Below are 6217 nucleotides of genomic sequence, written 5' to 3'. Positions count from 1 at the left end.
ATATTTATTTAATGAATTATTTTTAGTTAGATAGATAAAATGACCAAAATGCCCTCCCATATTTCGCATATGTTACAAAATTTGTAATTTTTTCTTAACCAAATTATTAAAGTCCAATTCTAGACTCCCTAAAAAAAACTAATCGACAAGCCAACTTATGATAAAATGTATTTAAATGAATTTTGAACCCTAATCTAACCCCATTCCAGGTTATGCTTCTGCTCGTTGACTGCTGCTTCTGCATCGGTCTACTTATTATCAAGTAACTTAAACCATATCAGTTTTGACACAGGTATTTTATGTTTTTGTTTACGTGGTTTTATCTAGGGGTGTGCACGGTTCCGTTCTCAACCAAATTCACCTATCACTTTTCGGTTTATTCAGTTCAATTCGTTTAATAACCAAAATTAAATTTGGGCTAAAGTTTTACTTCAAAATACATGAAATGTAGATATAAATACATGAACTGGCGGTACAAGTACAGAAATGAAGGTATACAAGCTAAAAATATATAAAAACATGAATTATTCGATTCGGTTATTGCTCGCCACTTTAATCTGTTTAACCCCATTACAAATTATACCAATCCTGTTATTTGTGAATTTGGTGGGACAGTGCCATTAGAAGTTATAATGCTTTTGAAATATTGTTATAAGCACTAGGAATTTATTTAATCAAGATTTACATTATAAAGCTACCCACAGTAAAGGCTAATGTTCTTGTTTATATGAATTTGGAGATTTTTGGGCTGTTACAACTTTCATATAGGTTTTGTTCTTGTGTTATAAAGTTCACATGATTTTGTTTATAAATGCCATAGGATTCGATTGATTGTTCAAAGTTCATAAACTTTGAATTTAAACTGTCATCTTGATTTCAGAGTAGCTAATATTGCAGCGAACAATAATATCATAAGATGGATAGAATCAGCAGACTTCCGATAGGCATATTAGAATCCATATTATGTTTCCTACCGATTCAAGAGGCAGCGAGAACATGCATTCTTTCTAAGGAATGGAGGTACCATTGGCTCAAAGTCCCTAAACTTGTGTTTATTGAGGATGCATTTCAAGAATCGATAGATGGAGACGAGCTCACCGATTTGGAGCAAACGTTTGACCAACCAAGTGAAAGGAGAATAATGACCAGCAGGTGCAAACTTTTCTATGCTATATACCAAGTTCTGTTAAGGCACCAAGGTCCAATCCATGAGTTCACCCTTTCTTTGCGAGCAGATGGATCCTGTGTTGAGATTGACCATATAATACTTCATTTGTTGAACAATAATAATACTATCAAGAAATTAAAACTTGACTTCAGTGGGATCGGGAACTATATGTTACCCTTATCTCTCTTCTCGCTACATCAGTTAACAGACCTGGATCTCACTAATTGTACTCTTAAACTTCAATCTTCATTCACTGGATTTGGTAGCCAATTGTTCAACAGACCTTACGTTTGGAAGACATACGCATATGTCAAAAAGAGCTTCTACGTCTTTTAGCCAATTGTTCAACACTTAAGAGACTGAGTCTTGTAAGTTCCTAATAAAATAGATTGTCAATCTCATGTGTTTTGTAACTTTGGCTAAATATTGTAGTTTTTGCAGCTGTCTGACGGTGGAACTATCGATGAGTGTCAAGATTGCACCATTGCTGATCTCATCGAGTGTGTACCAAACATTGAATATTAGTCTCTTATGTTTTTCATCTTCACGGTAATTCTATTCACATGGTTTATACTTGATTATAATTTGGTTTACTAATATCTGGTGTCTATGGTTCAAGATATTTTATCCACTTCCGAAAGAGCTTTCAACAAGATTGGTCCACTTGAAATACTTGTGTTTGGAATGGGTATGGTTTCATCACAAATATGTGGTACCTTTTCTTGTTCTTTTGATTAAAAGCTCCCCAAACCTGGAGAAACTTAAGCTAGACGTAAGTAACCCGAATCTATATATTCTATTTGTTTTGATTTTTTATTTCAAGATATGCTCACGCAAGACATTTTATGTAGCTTTCTGAATATGACTTGTTTGATGAATCTTGGACCGGCTTCGCTACACTTGAAGATTATACAGATGTTATGTTGAAGCATCTTATGGAATTAGAGATTCTACATTTTGGCAACGAGGATTATGAGTTAGTTGTTGTAAAGTTTATCTTGGCCAAGTCACCTGTTCTAAAGACGGTTAAGATACTTTTATGCGAAGATTTTGATGAGGATGACAAATTGCAGATTTCAGAAGAACTTTTAAGCTTCCGGTGCGCATCACCTGTGGTAAGATTCATTTTTAGTTGAAGTCATCCAGCTGGTTATTTTTTGTTCCTTTTAGTTAATGAAACTAAAAATGTTTTGATCTGATATTGGATTTGAGATGGATGATAATTGCAAGCATGCGCTTGTTTATACATATATTTATTAACATACTTGTAATACAGAGGCATTCCAGAGGATATATCATAGACTGGTGTCTAAAACACATCCAACTGGATATATCAAAAGGTTGCATATCTATTTCATTCTGGATTCAAGCTACATAACATAGTGTTTGACTTTATCTCCGGGTTACAAGTCACCGTGGCACTCACACGCTCATGCTTAGGGCATAGTGGTTTCACATAAACCAAAATGAAAAGTGTCCCGTCATGTCATCACCATGTATGTAAAAAGTTTCACTAAAAAGATTCGTAATGGTTTCACTCATCTCATACAATTAAAATAATATTTAATGATGGTGATTGGTTAAAAAGTGGAGAGATAGCCCCACCTTTTTATTAAAAACGTCGTCTTCACAAAAAGCCCCAAAGGGCAACACCTCTTTTCTTCCTTAGGCGTAGTGGTGTTAAATGGTTTTGGTATGAAGAGACACATCTTGTTACAGATGCTCTTGCACTTATACGCTCTATGTCTTTAAAGTTCTAATCCAAAAACATGTATAGCACATAATTGTATGTATAAGTAACTATTTATAACTTTTAGTCAGAGGTGGACAACAAAACCGGTTCCTGGAACCGGTTCGGCGGAACCGAACCGGTTCCTACCCGTTTTTCGTAGGAACCGGTTCGGTTCCGTTTCAACCCGACGATCCGGGACCGGTTTGACATGTTTGGAGGTGGACCGGGTAGGAACCGGAACCGAACCGGAACCGGTTCGACCGGAACCGGTTCGGAACCGGTTATAGCCGTTGGAGTGGTTCTAGCCGTTGGGAAACGGTTTTATGGCCGTTTTTTGACCGTTGGGGTCAAAAATGGCCCTTTTTTTGGCTCCCCAAACACCCCACTACTAGTATAAATAGGTATTTGGTGTAATGGGTTCATCACAACACTCAAAACGCAAACCCGAACGCAAAAAAATACAAAAAAACGCTATTACAACGTTCTGAGTTCTCTAATCTCTTGTTTTCTCTTCTTCTATATTCATATTTGTTGTTATGGCTGCCTCACAATCATCGGTTGGTCAAGGTTCCACCGCCGGACCAAGTTTCGTTCGTATTGTACCTCATAATCGTAATCAAGAGATTTGGTGCAATTGGGATTTGGTTGAATTGAGTGACCATTCATTGAAGGCTCGGTGCAAGTTTTGTGGGATTTATTTAAACCCACTTTCGAATTCAAATTTGAAGAAACACATCGAAAGACCGTATTGCAGGGCGTTGAAACAGAACGTCGAGTCGCAACAAACGCAAATGGATAGTGAAGGCGGAATATTTACATACCAAATTGATCGAGTTCAAGATCGTATGGCGAAGTTTGTGATTCAAGAAGCTTTGCCGTTTAGCCACTTCGACAACCCTCGCTTAACCGCCATGATTCGAGATACGCTTCAACCACAATACACTCACGTAAGTCGTCATACTCTTAAACGTTATTGTTTAAAATTGTGGAAGAAGGCCAAAGAGGTACTAATTGCATATTTTGAAAATATAAATACGGGAATAAACTTAACTAGTGATGTTTGGTCGGCTCCACATGGTCTACCCGAATCTTATCTTTGTGTCACCGCTCATTGGGTAGACCCGTCATCGTGGGAAATGATGAAACGCACCATTGCTTTCGAACTCTTTGAGTATCCACATACGGGAGATAATTTGTTTGAAATTTTAGATTATGTTATAAAAACTTATAAACTAGAAAATAAAATATTTTCAATGGCATTTGATAACGCGTCGAATAATACATCGGCGGTTGATAAATTAAAATTAAAATATACGCCGATTTGCAATGGTGTATTTTTTCACTCAAGGTGTGTTGCACATATCATTAATTTAATCGTGCAAGACGGACTTGTTTCGGATGAGGTTACATCGGTTATAAACGATTTTAGAGTAATGCTACATGAAGTTTTTAAGAAAAGTAAAAAAAGACAAATGGATTATAGAAAATTTTGTAAAGATACGGGAAGAAAAGCTTTGGGAGCTAATTGGGATGTACCTCATCGATGGAATTCCACTTGCATAATGTTTCAAAGTGCTTTGAAACAAAGAGACACTTTACAAATGTTTCATTCTAGTCTTGCCGAGAATGATTTGGCAATCCCCTTTTCAAATGAGAAATGGGAAATTATCAATGACTTATCGACTTTTCTTGAAGTTTTTAAAACATCAACTACGAAACTATCGGGAACGTATTATCCGACAAGTCCCTTGGTTCTTTCGGAGTTATTTTTAATCGTTAACAATCTTAAAGAATTTGAAAATAAAAGTCCAATGTTTTCAAACATCATATTACCAATGAAGTTTAAATTAAAAAAATACTTTCTTGAATTGCCACCGATTTTTACTTGCGCCGCCGCTTTAAACCCAATGTTAAATGTTACGGGGGTTGAATGTGTGATAGACGAAATTTTTTCAGCCTTAGATATGCATGAAGTTGACCCAAACTTTTCAACAGAGGCACAAAATGATTTTAACTTGAATTTTAAATTTATGTATGACTTTTATATAAATAAATATGGGTCAAACATACACATGCCTACGCCGGGGGGGTCTTCATCAAGTTCAAGTGCTCCTAGAGTACGAGACCCCATGATTAGCCTTATGAACACCGTTCGCAACGTAACGGCTAAAAAACAAAGGGGTAACACCCCTTCAAGCGAACTAGGAAGGTATAGTGCATATGATTTCTCTACCGGTTTATCCGAAAAGGAATATGGCACTTTTGATGTTTTGGCTTGGTGGAAGGTAAAGGAAACCGAGTTTCCGATTCTTGCCACCATGGCCCGTGATTTACTAACCGCCCAAGCTTCTACGGTAGCTTCGGAATCTGCTTTTTCTCTTAGTGGCAGGGTAATATCGGTGAGAAGAACAAGACTGAATTCGGAGTCGGTGGAGATGTGCATTTGCTTGAAGAATCACTTGGACTCAATCGATCGTGTTCAACACGTAACCACTCTGGAAGACGAAACACCACTTGATGTTCGAGTGCACGACGAACAAGAAGGCGTTTCTACAAGTAATTCTGATGAATAAGTCGCTACTCAATAATTACGACGAACAAGAAGGCTTTTATAGAAATAATATCTCACAACTTTATATTTATAAGTTTAATGTTTTGTTAGTTTGTTTTTGAATATTTTAAAACATGTAACCTTTTTTTTTTGAACTTCTTAAAGTAAATAAAATGAATTTTATGTTAATTGTTTTTTTTATTTAACATGTTATACAAATACGAGCAGCGGAAACGAAAAACGAAAAAAAAAATTATTTTTTACACTGTAACCGGTTGGAACCGGTTACAGTGTAAGAACCGGTTTAGGAACCGGTTCCACCGGTTCCGGGTCCGAGGGTTGGGGAACCGGTTCGGTTCCCTAACCGGTTCCAACATGGAACCGGTTTACACAGTGATGTTGACTAATGGAACCGGTTCTGAACCGGTTCCGGTTCCTTTGACCAACCCGATTTGATCACCTATACTTTTAGTTGTGTGTGGATGAAACAGAAAATATTATGATAAAGTATAAAAAAAATACTATTTAATTAATTGAAAATAAAAGATAAAATTAGTGATTTTTAATATAACTATAAATATGGGACCACATAGATAAAGTATCCAATATATTAATCTTTTATCGTACAATATGTATGCGGTATTCTGGAACGTCGATTCAATAATCACGCCAACCTTAAAATCACAACTACGTGTGCCGGTCTTCGTCCACCCTTGTTCCCATCGATTTCGTCCACCTTCACCATCAACGTTCTTCAATTCATCAC

General features: G+C 36.5%; 1 pseudogene across 1 annotated transcript; it reads left to right on the top strand.

Moving 5' to 3' along the window:
- The first annotated feature begins 744 nt into the window (after positions 1–744).
- Positions 745–2324, top strand: LOC143551291 (F-box/FBD/LRR-repeat protein At1g13570-like; annotated as a pseudogene). Its single transcript, XR_013138474.1, has 4 exons — positions 745–1536; positions 1610–1717; positions 1788–1940; positions 2020–2324. The product of XR_013138474.1 is annotated as an F-box/FBD/LRR-repeat protein At1g13570-like (transcript).
- The last annotated feature ends 3893 nt before the right edge of the window (positions 2325–6217 follow it).

The sequence above is a fragment of the Bidens hawaiensis genome, unplaced genomic scaffold (genome assembly GCF_021521415.1).
Source record: "Bidens hawaiensis isolate Kalapana, Puna unplaced genomic scaffold, B.hawaiensis_p1.1 tig00016361_1, whole genome shotgun sequence".
Lineage (NCBI taxonomy): Eukaryota > Viridiplantae > Streptophyta > Magnoliopsida > Asterales > Asteraceae > Bidens > Bidens hawaiensis.
Note: the sequence above shows the minus strand (reverse complement) of the source record. Positions and strands in the feature narration are given on the sequence as shown.